This window comes from Aotus nancymaae, unplaced genomic scaffold, assembly GCF_030222135.1.
Source record: "Aotus nancymaae isolate 86718 unplaced genomic scaffold, 86718_ANA_hifiasm-v0.15.2.pri h1tg000012l, whole genome shotgun sequence".
Classification (NCBI taxonomy): Eukaryota; Metazoa; Chordata; class Mammalia; order Primates; family Aotidae; genus Aotus; species Aotus nancymaae.
In genome coordinates this window covers 26,773,660-26,789,664 of record NW_026988423.1, presented here as the reverse complement: position 1 = coordinate 26,789,664, position 16,005 = coordinate 26,773,660, and the positions used below count along the sequence as shown (strand labels likewise).

The following is a 16,005-nucleotide window of genomic DNA, read 5'->3' as shown; positions in this document are numbered from 1 at the left end:
AGATCAGGATGGTGAGAAGGAACCAGAAAAGGAGAGCAAAAGGCAGACCGACAGGAAGGAGAGCCAGGAGAGAGTGGCATCTCAGAGACAAGGAAAGAAAGTAAGGAAGAAAAGATGTTTTAAGGAAAAGGAATTGGTCAGCTGTGTCAAGTGACACTAGAAAGCCAAATAAGATGAGGACTGAGGCCTGATCATTGGATTTGGGAAAGTGGAGGTTTCCTTGATAACTTTGAGAGAAGTGATGCTGAAGAGAGATTGGAAAGAGAATCTGATTGAAATGGGTTCAAAAAAGAAAAAAGATAAATGGAGATAGAATAGACAAGTCTTTCAGAGGATTTACTCTAAAGGAGAGGAAAGTGATGGTGGAGGGGGAGGGAATGACGTGAAGAAAATGCCAGGTCTAAGCAGGGATGATATTAGAATAACTGTGGCATGGGCACTGAGGAGTCAGAAGGGATGCTGGCTATAGGTCTGGAGCAGGGTCTTGGTCCTGCATTAACCCTTTGGTTTCTGGATTATGGACTGTCCGGGAGGTCCCAGAGAAGAGGCTGGGTTGGAAAAGGTAGGAGGCAGATAGTTGGGAGGCTCGGGGTAGCAGTGCTCACCAATCCATCCAGAAGTTTTTTGGTATTTTAGCAATCATTGTAGTAGTACCCATGGGTGCCAGCTGAACATCAGCCTTGGATCTATAAAGAGTTGTGTTATTTTCTTTATTATCTTTATTTTTAAAGATGAGGGATATTGCAGCATTTTTTAATGATGATGAGAATGACCAGAAGAGAGGGGAAGTTTGAAAGTTTGATGATGTAAGAGAACAAGGTGAGAATGACAGGAGATGCTTGAGTGGGCGAATGGGGATGGGTCTTGTACACAAGCTAAAGGGTTGATTTTGATGGAAACACGGCCTCACTGTTTATCCCAACAGGAAGGCGCATAGAGGGCAGGGGTACAGGTACAGCTCAGCTGCTTAGTGGTGGGAGATACAGGGCATATGGAATTTCTTTCCCAGTTTTCTCTGTGAAAGACAGGAAATGTAGTCATATCCATTTTTTTTTCTCTTCCTCAGGATCACTACCTCACTACCTATCCACATTGTAACTGAGATTCATGTAGAATTCTAGGGAAACTCTGGTTACTAGGCCAATTTTTCATTCAGAATCTGTCTACTCAGGAGACTTTCATCTGTGGGACTTTGGTTCCATCTCATTCGATGGATGATGATCAGAGCCCCCTCTCTTTTTATTAAGAGCCAGGTAATTTAAAATGTGAGGAACCCCGACCCTTTAGCACCCTGAAAGACCCAGGGAAACATTTCTTGCCTGGCACAGTGATAAATCTAGGGTCACTGAAGAACTTGACTCAGAATAGGTGTGCAATAAATAATTGTTGAATGAATATAGGAAGGAAGGAAGAAGGAAGGAAGGAAGGAAGGAAGGAAGGAAGGAAGGAAGGAGTCAGTTTTTGTTTAGAAGGGCCACCACAAATCTAGCCTAGTTAAATATGTCACTGCTTGGGAGATTTGCATTTGGTTTATGACTAATTTCTCTGTTGCACGCTCCGCACTCCAAGATTTTTGCCTAGACTCAGAAACGCATCCAAAATGGCTGAAGGATGACAGTGTTTGATTGTCTCCCTCTCTCTCTATCCCCGAAGTTAATATGATGCTTATCTGAGTGCAAAGGCACAGACAGGGAGAAATTTAATGCAAATTTAGCCAAGAGTCTAGTGCCACTTCACAAAATATTGATTAGGTGTCTGATTTGCTCTCCCCTGACAATGGGCCATAGGAGTGAGCCAATAAGGTGGGCCTCGCTCCAGCTCGTCATGGTCATTCGATAAAGCCAGGCAGCCAATGAGGAGCAGCTACCTTTCGATTGGGCGAGAGACCAGTGAAGGGGGAACCCATCTTAGCAACAGCAGAAAATACCGCACATGCCCTTGCACACAGGCACAAACACAGACACCGCGCCACCGCCCTGCTGCAGTGAACGGTTGCTGATTACGTCTCCTAAGGCTTTTGTTTTGCCTCAGCCCCCACTTCCAAAGGACAAGTTTCTGTTCACAGATCACACTGCTTACCTGGTCAGACAGCCCATAATCCCTTTTTAATGGAATGCAGGGGCAACGGTCCTCTCTCTGCCCTCTCCAACACGCATGTGATTAACAGCAAACTTTGATCTGCAGGTAAACGGCACAGGCTTTGTTCTTAAAATCCCTTTTAAGGAGCTGGCCACACCGCTGCCCTTCCTGACCCAACAGGCAGACCGAGGAGGGGGTGTGGCGTCGGGGACGAGCCCACGGGTCAGACTGTTGTTTGTTTTGCTTCCTGTAAGAACTGCAGAAGGGATTTCACCAGGCTAGAGCAGGCTTCCGTGTCATTGTTATTCTTCTTACAGGCTTCCCCTTTCATTGTTCGGTGGCCTCCACACCCAGGGCCCAGGAAAGCTTTCCTGTTTTCAGTGTGACACTTGGCAACGTCTTTCTTAGCCACTGGGTTCTAAACATTTAACATTCTCATTTGGAAGACTCCCCTCCTCTGGCCTCCATGGTGTTTTTATGTTTCCTGAGCAGCTGCCCTTGTTCCCCAGATGCCAGGGGATGGCGGCTGCCTGCCCATCCTTGGTTTCCCCAAATTAGTGGCTGCCATGGCCTACTTGCCCATTTTCGGTATTCTCCCACCCCCTATCCTGGTACCAAGGCTATTTTGAGGCCAGTGGTAATGGCAGGTAACTGGGGTCCACGGTGCTTCCCAACCTCATTTTTTCATCCATGAACTTGGCTTCTTTGCTCTTACGGCCGGTTTCAGCATGAATCTTTGATCCAAGAGCATCTGACCATGGATTAACCCATCCTGCCAGTAGCTCTCACTCATTTTGTCTGCTGACAGCTATAATTCTGTCTGAGTAGGAAAGCCTATCAGTTAGGACAGTCTACACTCTAAAAGGTGTGTGGCTATATTTTAGATTACACAAAATAAAGTTGAGCTGCTACCATAGGAAATTTTTTAGACCAAGAAGGAGTATTGCCTAGGAAATGGTAGCCAGGTGTTTTCCATCTGCTTGACTACAAAATAAAGGGAAACAGCATGAAATGGAAGCAGGAGAGAATTAAGTCATACATGAGGAACAACTTTCTGAATATTAGAATTAATAGAACCTAGAATGTATTACCAGGTGACCATTTGTCATTTCTTTCTGGGTTACCTGAAGTCCCCATCCCCTGGGGTTTTGTGTTGGCGCACTCATTCACAGATGCAGTGATGACTCACGTGGCAGCATGATGTGGGCTTTGGAGTCAGACTGGTCTACATTTAAGTCATAGTTCTGCCACAGTCTAATAATGAGTTAGCAAATTTCTTAACCTTTCTGTACCTTTCAAAAAATCTGTAAAATGGAAGTCATAGTATCAGCCATATAGGTTTAAATAAAATCATTGTGTAAAATGCCTACCTTAGGGCTTAGCATATAGTAAGCCTTCAAAAATGCTGAATTTCCAGTTCTAGAATACGCAGAGCTTCAGTCCATCAATAGACCTATGGTATCAATCGGTATTATTAATTAATTACAATTTGTTTGAGTATTTACTTAGAACTTAGCATTATGAGGTCTACATATGGTTTCTGCCCTTGACAATTTGCATGTTAGGTCAGAAAATAAGCCAAACAAGTTATGAAATAGGGTACAACTGAGGCAACACCAAGTTAATGCCAATCGTACAGAGGCAGCATGTGTAATATGAGTGGGATATCTACCTGGGTTATCATCTGAGAAAACATTACAGGAAAGTTGAGACTTTCCTACTTGAGCCTTAAAGAGTTGCTGGAACTTGGATAGGTTTAAGGGATGGAGATGGGGAGAGGTTCCAGGTTGGGATAGTAGCATTTGGCAAGCTCTTAGAAGAAGAAATGGGCCTGGTATGGTGGCTTTCGCCTGTAATCACAGCATTGTGAGAGGCTGAGGCAGGTGGATTGCTTAAGCCCAGGAGTTTGAGACCAGTCTGGGCAATATGGCAAGATCCCCACCTCTACTACAAAGAAAAAAATTTTTTAAAAGTGGGGCATGGTGGCATGTGCCTGAAGTGGGACATGGTGGCATGTGCCTGTAGTCCCACCTACTTGGGAGGCTGAGGTGGGACAGTCACCTGAGCCCAGGAAGTTAAGGCTGCAGTGAGCCATGATCACACCACTGCGTTCCAGCCTGGGCAATGCGAGTGCGACCCTGTCTCAGGAAGAAAAAAAAAAAAAAAAAAATAGGGGTAGAAGGAGAAATGAGTGTGGTTGTTGAAGTAAGAGGAGGAGAGTGGTCAGCAGGGAAATTAGACTTATTGGTAAAGATCTCAGCTCTTAGAATTAGGCTTATTTTGGTTTTAATTTAAAAAATTCCACTTATGTCCTTGTGACTCAGTTCTCTTAGCTATAAACTGGGCATAATAATGGTGAGGATTAAATGGTATTAACATGTGTATTTAAAAGCAGATAAAATGCTTCAGGTGTGTATCACTGCAAAATCCATGCTTTGATACACATACGCTACCTTCATAACAGGGCAGCCAGGCAAATATTTTTAATGTGAGAGATGAATATACAAAGGGCATAGCTATGAATGATGGCCAGACAGAATTAACCCTGTGCTGCTTACGACCTCCATGACAATGACTTTTGGTGTCCTGTCTTCCAGACAGCTGCTTACGCCCTGACTTCTCTCTCTGTGGATTGTGATTCAGCACATAAAATTTTCCCTTTCATCTCCTGATTTGCATGCTTATATTAGACATGGATTTGGTTAGACCTGCATCTGTTGAGACAGCTCGCCAATAGTAGAGGCCCCACAGGGACTAGTGCGGTCTGGTTTCAGGAGTGGGTCTAGCAAGTGAGGTCTAGGTCAGGAAGTTATTAGCTGCAGAGTCAGGGAATATATTTAGCTGTCATCACTTTTTAATGAAAAATAGCCTGGTGGCATGTACATTCCAGCACTCTGATGTAGATAGTTGAGCGCCACACTTCCTTCATGCACTGGCTCCTCCCACAGAAAAAGGTAAGTATCTTTTCCTTGGTCCAAGTTCTCTGAGGCATGTCCAGAGACGATGAGAAATTTGATCTTTAGGAGGGAACAGGCACTGGGGTATCCTGGAACCAGCTCTCAGCAGCTCATGCAAGCCAGTTGTGTGCGTGATCTCTTCCTAACTCCACCTTTAGTAATGGACAGTTGGCGAGAGTCTTTACAACACAGAAATCTGCAAATGCTACAAATCAGGACTTTGTCTTCCCTGGAGAGCGGCATGGTAAACAGTGACGATCACACCACTGAAAGAGAGGTAGGGTGAATTTCCAGTCGGTGATTCCTACAGATAACCATAGTGAGGTAGGGTCTTCTATACTCCAGATTTTGTTCTTCATTTTCTATCACATGACATTCACTTATTTCATTGCTCACATAGAATGGAAACTTAAGAAATAATGGACTTGTTTTAAGAGCTCACTCTGCTCAACCTAAGTTAAATTCTTGCTCCTTAATTACTTATCACATGGCCTTGACTATGTTTACTTAACTGTCTGAAACCTTAGTTTTCTCATCTGTAAAATGGGGCTCGTAATAACATCAACTATTTAAGGTCTGTGTGAACATTCAATTAAATCTTCCACATAAAGCACTTAGTACCTGGCATGAAATAATTAGGCACTAAATATATGTGATTGCATTTGACAACATTTATCATTCTGGTTGAGGGACACAATAAAAGTTGATCAGATATAGGCTAACCATGTTCTATCAGGCTTCTGGTAAATGCAGATGTGTAATAAGGGCATTATTTGACACATAGTTACCAGAGCCATGTAACAGTGAAGTTTACTAGCAGTATGCCACAACACTTAATTAAAATGTTTAATTTATTGCTCTAGTGTTTTTGCATTTTAAAAATGTGCAAAACAAAACACAGCACAGTCCCCACTCTTTTAAATTGGCATAATACACAAATTATACATTCAGCATCTATGGCAATATGCAAATAAAGCATCAACATATTTGCAGATTCATCATCACAAAGCATTTATTTTGCACTTATTTTCCATATGCATACCAGAATAACATGATTTTTGATGCATAGAGTTTCTACCCTTTTGGAGTTTATGATATAAAAGAGACAATACTGAGCTCTGTCTCATAGGTAGATAGAGAGATGAAAGAGAGGGAGAGAGAGAAAGAGAGAGAAGATACTCTTAAGGCAGAATAACATTTTTGTGCTGAGTTAGTTCATAGAAATGTTATTTATCCATGTGGTGACATATAAATTCATTTTAGATGAGTATGAGATACCCTCTTTGGAACCTTATACTTGGGCAAAGAGATTTCTATTAAATGTGGTTGCCTTTGTTGACTAATTTCAATTTGTTTTCCTTTGAATTACAATTTTCTTTTTCAAAGTATCTGAACCAGAGTGAGGAGCTAATTTAGCAAAGACAAGTGGCAAAGTTCACCCAACATTTGGCTGTCTATTTACTCCTAGAAGTCTCCTGATTTCCCTGGTTCCAGTGGTAGCTGGAGATTCAGTGGTTTTGTATTGTGAGCTTACAAACTTCAGGTCAGCATCCTCAGTCGAAGTGCATTAGAATCACCTGGAATGTTTATGAAAATGAAGATTCCTAGGCCAAAGTCCAGACTCGTAAATCATGCCGATGGGACCTGAAAGTTTGCATCTCATCATGAGCCTGAGATCATGGTAATCCACCCCAAATAGCTTCTCTAGATCCTACGGTTTAACATGGCTCATATCCTACACCTCCTGGTTACTTCTACTGCTGCTGCCTTAGTTCAGGCTCTAGCTTGGCTGCTGTAACTGTCTTCTAATTGGTCTCTGAGTTATCCTCTTTACAGTATTCAAAATAAACCGAGCAAAATTCAAATCTTATGTCAGATCTAGCATAAAATAGCTCCCTGTTTTCTATGGAATAACTTATTCTCTTTGCTAAGACACATAAGGCTCTCACCAGCCTTTCTCTTCTGCCTCATCCACTCAGTTTGTCCCTTGGGCCCTCCAGACACACTGCAGGATTCTGCACTTCTCCAAACACTCTGTGCTGTTTAACAGCTCCAGGCCTTTGCTCTTACTAGAGCATTTAAATAGAATGACCACCCCCTCACCCCATGGCTGTCTCTCTGGCAAACATCTACTTGTCTTTAATGTAGCAATCCAATAATTACCTCTTACATGATCTTAAGTCAAAATTATATTTCTACACATATATATTATGTATTAATTTCCTAACCTATTCGTTTTTGTGTGTCTGGTTTTGTTCCCCAATTTGTATTTATTTTCATGATAGAACTTATAATATTTTACTGCAGTCTTTGTTGACATGCTTGTTTCTCCCTTGAAGCCATAGCCCATGCCTTAGGACTCTTGGTATCTCAAGAAGCATATTAATGTTTTCCAGAGTGAATGAATGAACTAATGAGCTGTGGAATAGAGAGCCTAAATTTTCTTTCCAACTAAATTTGCATCTTAGGATTTGGCTGCATCATCTTGGTGATGCAGGAGTTTTGTCTCAAGATCTCAAACAAAATAAAACAGTTTATAGCTTCCCATGTGGACGTGGGCTCAATTCAGCTTTACTAGTAAATACTAAAACTGGATGAAGCTCATAAAATATTTCTTCTTTCCAAGATGTGGAGCTTAAAGAAGGGAGAATGAAATAAATGAAACCAGTGTCTTTGTTATATAAATCTCAAAGTGCATTTTGGTAAATGAATAATCTGTATGGCAAATCTAACTGATCTTTATGGAGAGTTATTTTATTTAATTGGTTGATTTAATTTCCTAGCAAATGAAAGCTGAAAAAGCTATCCCTGAGAACACTTATTTGTTACAAATCTCTTCTCTGATCTAAACCTCATTATTTCAATTAATTTCCCATCATTCCTTCTCTTTAAGAGTGTACAGAATGATTTGGGTATTTCACAGTTTTCTTTCAAGTTTACAGTTCAAAAACCAAATGTAACCAAAGTTGAAGACTTTCAATTCCACCATCTGAAGCAATTTCAAAACTCAATGGTTGCCTTCATCTGTTGCTGGTGGGAATTTAAAATGAAACGGCCACTTTGGAAAACGGTTTGGCAGTGTCTTAAAAAATTAAATGGAAACTTAGAATAAGACTTATCAATTCCATTCCCAGGAATCTACCCAATATTTTGAAATGAAAGTATATGTCTACATAAATATTGCACATGAATGTTCATAGCAGCATTGTTCACAATAGCCGAAAAATAGAAACCACCCAAATGTCAATCAACTGACGAGTGATGAAACCAAATGGAATGCATTTATGCTATTCAACAAGAAAAAGATACAGAATATCGATACATGCTATAACATAGATGAACCTAAAAATATACTAAGGGAAAGAACCCAGGCATGGCTGGGTGCGGTGGTTCATGTCTGTAATTCCAGCACTTTGGGAGGCCGAGATGGGCAGTTTGCTTGAGGTCAGGAATTCAAGACCAGCCTGGCCAACATGGTGAAACCCCATCCCTACTAAAAATACAAAAATTAGCCAGGTGTGGTGGCAGGCGCCTGTAATCCCAGCTACTCAGGAGGCTGAGGCAGGAGAATCATTTGAACCTGGGAGGCAGAGGCTGTAGTGAGCCGAGATCACGCCACTGCACTCTCCAGCCTGGGTGACAGAGTGAGACTTCGTTTCAAAAAAAAGAAAGAAAGAAATAACTCCAACTCCAGGCACGAGGGAATACATATTGTACAATTCCACTTATGTAAAATGTCCAGAAAAGACAAACTTTAGACAAAGCAGATTATTGGTTGCCTGGAATTGTCAGAGGATGGCGAGGGGTGAGGCAGGAGCAGGAATTGATGACAAAGAGGCTTGAGGAAATTTTGAGGGGTGATAGGAATGTTCTAAAACTAGATTGCGGTGATAATTGCTAAGCTTTATAAATTTACAAATAATCATTGAATTGTACACTTACCATTGGTGAATGCTATGGTACGTAAATTATACTTCAATAAGGTTGTAGAAAATGGTTAAAATCACCACTTGGTTACCTTCATATTTTTATTTCCAGTGATGTTACAGTTTCAAAAATGTTTCCCAGGTAATGTTAAAAAAAAAAAAGTCTTTAATCACAGAATCCAGATTCAAGTTGATTTCTTTTCTCCTCCACGAACCCCTGAGGCCATACCAGTGGAGACACATTCAGACTGTAAAAAACTTTTTTCTCCTTCAAACTAATTAAGTAAGCACTGATGACATCAGCTGTATTTTCAGTGCACCTGATAAAGGCCATGATACTAATTAAATTCTGGAGTGATTAGAAATGTAAACTACCGGGCTTAGTTCAGCATGGAACATTGCTGCCCAGCTCCAGGACAGTAGAGGATATAAGCAGCCTCAACTCAGTTAGTGGAAGCCTCTCCAGTTGAACATGAGTCTAATGAGAAAATGATATTAATTATGAATGGCTGAAACTGATCTATTCATATGGGGCGGCATTTCATTCACAGAGGAGCACCTTTCTAGGTGTGAGTGCATTGAGAAGTGCTGTGACCGGGCAGAATGACCTCTGGACTTTGAAGTTAGACAGACCTGAGTTCAAATTCTGCCTTTCTCACTTACCAGTTGTATGATCTTTGGCTAATTTAATTTAATTTCCCTGAACTTTCATATCTTCATCTAGAATATGAGATGCTAGTCTCCATCTCAAAGGATTGGGGGCCTGATTTAGTGAGCTCACTTATGCATCACTGGGCCTAGGATGCAGGAGCTGTGTAACAAATGAGACCTATTCCCAAAATGGCTTAGATAAGACATTCATTTAACAAATACTAATTACTGTTAATAAGTGTCTCCCATTCATTTATTCCTTCAATTCAGCAAATATTTTGTGAACACCTCACCTTTTCCTGGTAGAATTCTTAGTGCTCAGGATGTCAATGCATTTAAAAAGATGAAAATCCGGCTGGGTGTGGTGGCTCATGCCTATACTCCCAGCACTTTGGGAGGCCGAGATGGGCAGATCAGGAGGTCAAGATATCCAGACCATCCTGGCCGACATGGTGAAACCCTGTCTCTACTAAGAATATAAAAATTAGCTGGGCATGGTGGTGCGCACTTGTAGTCCCAGCTAGTTTTGAGGCTGAGGCAGGAGAATCGCGTGAACTAGGGAGACGGAGGTTGCAGTGAGCTAAGATCGTGCCACTGCACTCCAGCCTGGGCAACAAGAGCAAGACTCTGTTGAAAAAAACAACCAAAAGACAAGCCCACTTAGAAAATAACCATAAAAATAATAAATGACTAAATTTCGCATGTGAGATATAGTAATAAGTTTTATGGAAAAACAACAAAGTAGAGCAAGAGGGATCTAGAGTGAGGGAGGCGGGGGGAAGGATGGGTTGCAACTTAGGGTAGTTAGGGAAGGGCTCATTGAGTAAAATGCAGAGCCTCAGAGGAGGCGAAGGAGTTAGCTATCATCTAGGAAATAGCTAAGGAAGAGACTTGAAGGCCAAGTATGCATCCAGTACAAAGGTCTTCAACTGGAACATACAACACGTCTTCAAGAAGCACCAGGGAGGCCCATTACCATGCCAGACACTAGATACTCAGCAGTAAGCTGAACATTCAGAACTGAGTTCAAATTTGGCCTCTGTCACTTGCCTGTTGTGGGAACTTTGATTGGTTATTTAACTCCTCTGGGCATATACCTCTGCACTAAAAAAATGAGATTTGCATATCTATTTCAAGGGATTATCTGTCTCAAAGGATTAGAGCATTTATTTACCGCACTCATCTCTGAAGCTAGAATTTATAGATTGTGTTTCAGCAGAATAGGGACTGTTGTTTTATTTCTGTCTGGCTGTGATTTATTTAGCTGTGTGTGGCATCCTCTTATGCTGAGCATGTTCCAAAAATGCAGAAAGGTTGTGGGGGCAGGTAGGACATGGGGAAGGCTGAAATAGAAAAATGATTCTGAGATGTAAAAGAAGATATAGCCATGAGAGATAAACATTAATGTATTAATTCAGCAAATAGGTTATAGGCATATACTGCATTGAGAAGAACAACGTGGAATATGATAAAGAGTTTTCAATACTCGGATGATAATACATTTTATACATTTATCAGTGTGTATGCGTGTGTGTGTGTGTGCGCATGTATGTGTGTAGTTTTTTTTCAGAATCCACTGTGCACCAAAAGTGACTCAGACATTTATGAAACGTGCCAGAGATTTCTGGTGAATTGTTTTGAAGGTTGAGAGAACACGAAAGAGACATGCTGGCTCCTTCAATGTCAGTTTTCTCAAATATTTTTCTTATTTCTTCTGGCTGGATATGGTGCAGTGGCAAGAATACTGGATTCAGAGTCAGAAGACTCTTGACTTCAAGAGTCAGCGGTGTGACGTGGGCTCGTCATTTAACTCCTCAGAGCTTTATTTTGCTCATGTATATAATGGAAATGAAACATCTACATTGTCTGCTTCCCAAATGCCAAAGGTCAAATGAGGAAATAAATTTGAAATCATTGGTAAGATATAAAAGCAAACACAAGGTGTGGTGAGATGCAGGTCATTGTTGAAGAGAGTCTGATGGGAACTGGGGGACGGTCAGTTATCTGTTGCAGGAAAGAATGGCTTTGGCATCTCTCCACAGAGGAGACATTTGGTGCTAATTTATGCACATTAGTTAATTTTGTTTTGCTGGGGGCTCAGATGGGACTCCCTGATGGATGTGCCATCCATGACTGAGTCAACAAAACCACATGGCTCAATCCTGTGATACTTCTAGGGCTGGAACTAAAGGAGACAGGCTCTTGAGAGGCACAGGTTTGGCTGACAATTTCAAAGTCATCTGCTCAAAGAAACCCTGCTGAGGCCTAGAAAATGGGATGCGTAGAGAAAACTCTTTCTCCTTAAACACTGTTAGGTTCATTGTCAACCCAGCTCTTCAGCCATCTGAGTTTAACATTCTAGGCATGTAGGAATACAGCCACAAAACGGTAACCGGTGGTGCTGTGCTCTTCTTCCTAAGCTCTGAAACCGTCTGGGCTAGCTGAGAGTGAGGGGAGAACAGTGGCAGACTCTTCAGTAGGAGAGAAACACTCTTAAGAGTCAAGCTTAGAGTAAGTTATTGGGGGAAAAGAGAATCATTCAAGAGAAAGGCAGGATGATACTAAAATCATGTATGTCTGCTTAGAGTATAAATTGAGGGTGAGAAGAGAAGAATTCTTGAATTGTAAGAATCATTGAATCTTATCATGGGCGTGTTGATGATAAACCATAGATTCTCTTGGATCTCTGTTTATATGTATTAGTCTGACTCTCCACATTGTGAGCTGATCCTAAATAGGACTGAGATGTTTGCATGTTTTCTCTCTCCAGTGCCTACCCCAGTGCCTGGCATCTCACAGCTGCTTGCATGTGAGATTGAACACACCCTTTCCACACACCAGGGCTGGCTAGGGAAGGGAGGCTATCCCTGCATTTTCCCACTACAATCTCTAATAGTTGGGGGAAGATTTTCGCTTGGTTAAAAGATTAAAATATTTGTCTTCTTTGGTACTCAATCATTTAAAATGTGCCAGGTCGTAAGCACGCTGTGACCTCTTTGTATAAGGCAGAGCTTCCCAGAGATGCTGTGTGGTCTTGGGGGCACCTGGAATGGCCTACAGGTGTACCCTGAGTGATTATATGCTTTTTGTAGTGGTAGAGTATTAAAATTAGTTGGATAACCATTTAGAAATTTTCAAGTGTATTTGAATATACATTTGTCTATAAACTCGCTAGCTTCTGTGATGACTGTTTAGGTGCATGCAACGCTCTGAATGGAGCCTGCCACCGGAGTGCTGTGGGATGGCTGAACATTTCACTCCCTGGATCTTTCTGTTACACTGTCCTAGTGTGAGTTCAATTTTTTTTTTAGTCACAATTTATTTATTCTCAGGGAAGTTCTTTGCTTTGCCTGCAGTATAAAATATTAGATTATTTTCTCATTTAATGTGCTCTTATATTTTGTATTGTTCTAATAAGGCAGAAGGCATATGTGACTTTTATTTTTACCTTTGAAAATCAGATATTAGGCATTTCTAGATAGAAAACGATTAACTGGGAGATTTTATGCAAATTTCACATTTAATATATTTTTATATAAAATTTTATATTTAAAAATCATGCATAAATAGCTGGGCGTGGTGGCTCATGCCTGTAATCCCAGCACTTTGGGAGGCTGAGGTGGGCAGATCACCTGAGGTCAAGAGTTCGAGATCAGTGTGACCAACATGGTGAAACCCTGTCTCTACTAAAAATATAAAATTAGCCAGGTGTGGTGGCTCATGCCTGTAATTCCAGCTACTCAGGGGGCTGAGGCAGGAGAGTCACTTGAACCCGGGAGGCAGAGGTTGTGGTGATCCAAGATCATGCCATTGAACTCCAGCCTGGGTAACAAGAGTGAAACTCTATCTCAAAAGAAATAATAATAAATAAATGTTTATTAATTTTAATTTATACTAATTAATTTTATTACTAAGCCTCATGTTGAATCTCTCAAATTCTTTCCAACTTATCCCAGTCATTCAGTTATTACAATTTTCTGTGCCTGTCATGAAGTGAAAACAGTAGGGCAACATTGTTACAAATTATTCTTTGTGTATTTTTTCACCTGCGAAGTGGGATGTAAATGCAAAAAATATTAGTCTTGGTAGAAAGGATTTGTTAGAGGAATCAAGATGTTTCCATTTCCATTTTTAAAGCTCCACTTGCCAAGGTAGTGAAACAAAGTGGGTGACTTTAACTTAAAGGTGTTTCCCAATGATGGGCAGTCTGATAGGATTGATGTGTTTCTGGAGATTTCTACCTTCTGAGTGGGATCTCCCTTGTTTTCTGCAGGAGAGACATGGTAGAAAGAGACAGCAGGAACTGAAAAGGTAAATGTCACAACATCCAGCCTGCCATAGTTTGAAATTACACATGGATTTAACAGATTGCAAAGTGTCATAGTAAAACAATTCATGTAATTCATTAAACCGCATTTAAATGAAAAGTAAATGATACCCTCCTATTTAACAATTAATTGAACAAGTGGTATTATATTGAATTGAAACACTTAAACTTGACTTTTATTGAATAAATACAGCCAATACAGGACAGGAAAAAAAAAACCCTCAAAATGGATCTGAAATTGACCTTAGATGACTCTTTCAGGCTGCTAACAGTGTGTGCAAGGAGTGTCTCCTTTCTTCTGGAGGGCTGGGGAGAGACCTAATGCTGAGAAAGTGCACCTGCAGCTTTGAATGGCCGCCCTAGGGCGGGGAGGGGGCATGAACTCAGTGATCTCAGGAGTAAGACTGCCATAGTTAACAAATGAAAATATGACACACAAAGGATCTGAGACATACTACACTAAAAAAGAATTATTTGTTGTTTATTCAAAATTCAAAATGAACTGGGCAGTTCTGTTTTTATCTGGCAACTCTACTTAGGAGATGTGGGGAGAGGTATCTAGGAGACCATTAAGAAGCGGAAAAAAAGGAGTCTCCTGGCTGGTGAGTGAACATTATAATAAAGACAACAAAGACAGGAGCATCATTCCTGTGCCATGTATTTGGAATAAGATTTGTACAGGACTTCTAATGGGCAAAGTCAATGTCAGGGAGGGCTCTAGATAAAGTCAGAACTTAGTTTTGAAGGAAACCAGACATTTCCCCAAAAAGATGATGGTGGGTGTTGAGGCATGGCATTTTGGGCAAAAAAAAAAAAAAAAATGTCCAAAGTTATGGAGTAGTCAAACAACTGCAGTGTCCTTCTCCATGAAGCCTTTCCGGTCACATCCAGAGGGAATTCACCTGGCCTTTCTCTGTTCTGTCATCACCCTTTGTTGGAGCCTAAATCACATAGCCCTCATACTTTCTACTACTGGGACAACTGTGATGTGGAGCCCCGCGGAGCTGGCAAGTGGCAGGTAGCTCTTGGAAAAGACTCCAGACTTGTCTACTGTCCTAGTTGAGCAGCAAACACAGATGCTTTTTGCAGAATATTGATCGAGAGCAAACACATCAAATGTTTCAACGATTTTTCAAGCAAAGCAACATTTTGCTACAGTATATGTATATGTACTTAAGTAAACACTGGAAATTGATTTATATACATCAGCGCTTAGGCATCTACTTCCCATGAGAGAAGTAACAACATGAAAATAAACCAAATGGAAAAATAAATAATATCTTTGCATTCCCTGAGATTTACCCCAAAGCCAACCCTTACTGATTGAGTGGATGAGGGAAGATTCTCTACTGCATATCTCAGCAGTCTACTGCTTTTGCATGTTATCTTTTGGAGGAGAGAGGTTGTCTCATATCTTGTGTGTACTGCTTTCATTCTAGGTTTTAGAATCAGCTGCTTAAAATTCCTCGACTTATGATGTTGTGCAAATAGATAAGCAGGAGCATGCTTTTTTGTCTCTTTTGGCCACAGAAACTGAAGAACCTTGGATATTTATTGGAGGGGAACTTTCTCCCTTCTTCCCCCAATGATATGCTTTGGAGGCAAACTTATGCAGAGATAGGAGCATGAAGACAGTACCTTCTACTAGTTTAATGTGGAGATAACATTTCCATTTTTTTGTTTAAAAATATTGATTTTCAAAGCTTTACTAACTGGAATAGGTAAGGTTTTTGTTGTGAATATTCTGTTTTCATTCTGTTGCTGGGGTGCAGGAGGAGAGACCATTTGGAGAATTATACCTGGCTTATCAGCTATCTTTGGGTTCAAAGTGGTTTGAGCCTTTCAGCTTTAGGAGCTCTAATATTGCTCCTGAAGTTAATGTTATGTATTGTTTTTCTCTTTCATTTTCTTTGCGCATTTCCTAAAGTTTGGAAGTCCTTGACCATCCCAGGATTTTACCTAGATCTCTGGTGACCTACCTTGGCTTTTCTTTACCTGAGAATTGCCCATATATGGTTCCATGCTCCCTCTGTGCAGTTTGTCTTTTTCAGGATTGTAAGGACAA

At 40.9% G+C, this 16,005-nt stretch overlaps 1 long non-coding RNA gene across 1 annotated transcript in view; it reads left to right on the top strand.

The window, feature by feature from the left end:
• The window catches only part of LOC105729491 (uncharacterized), a 276,092-nt gene that overhangs the window by 132,696 nt on the left and 127,391 nt on the right, over positions 1–16,005 (top strand). The gene's annotated exons all lie outside the window — the stretch shown is intronic.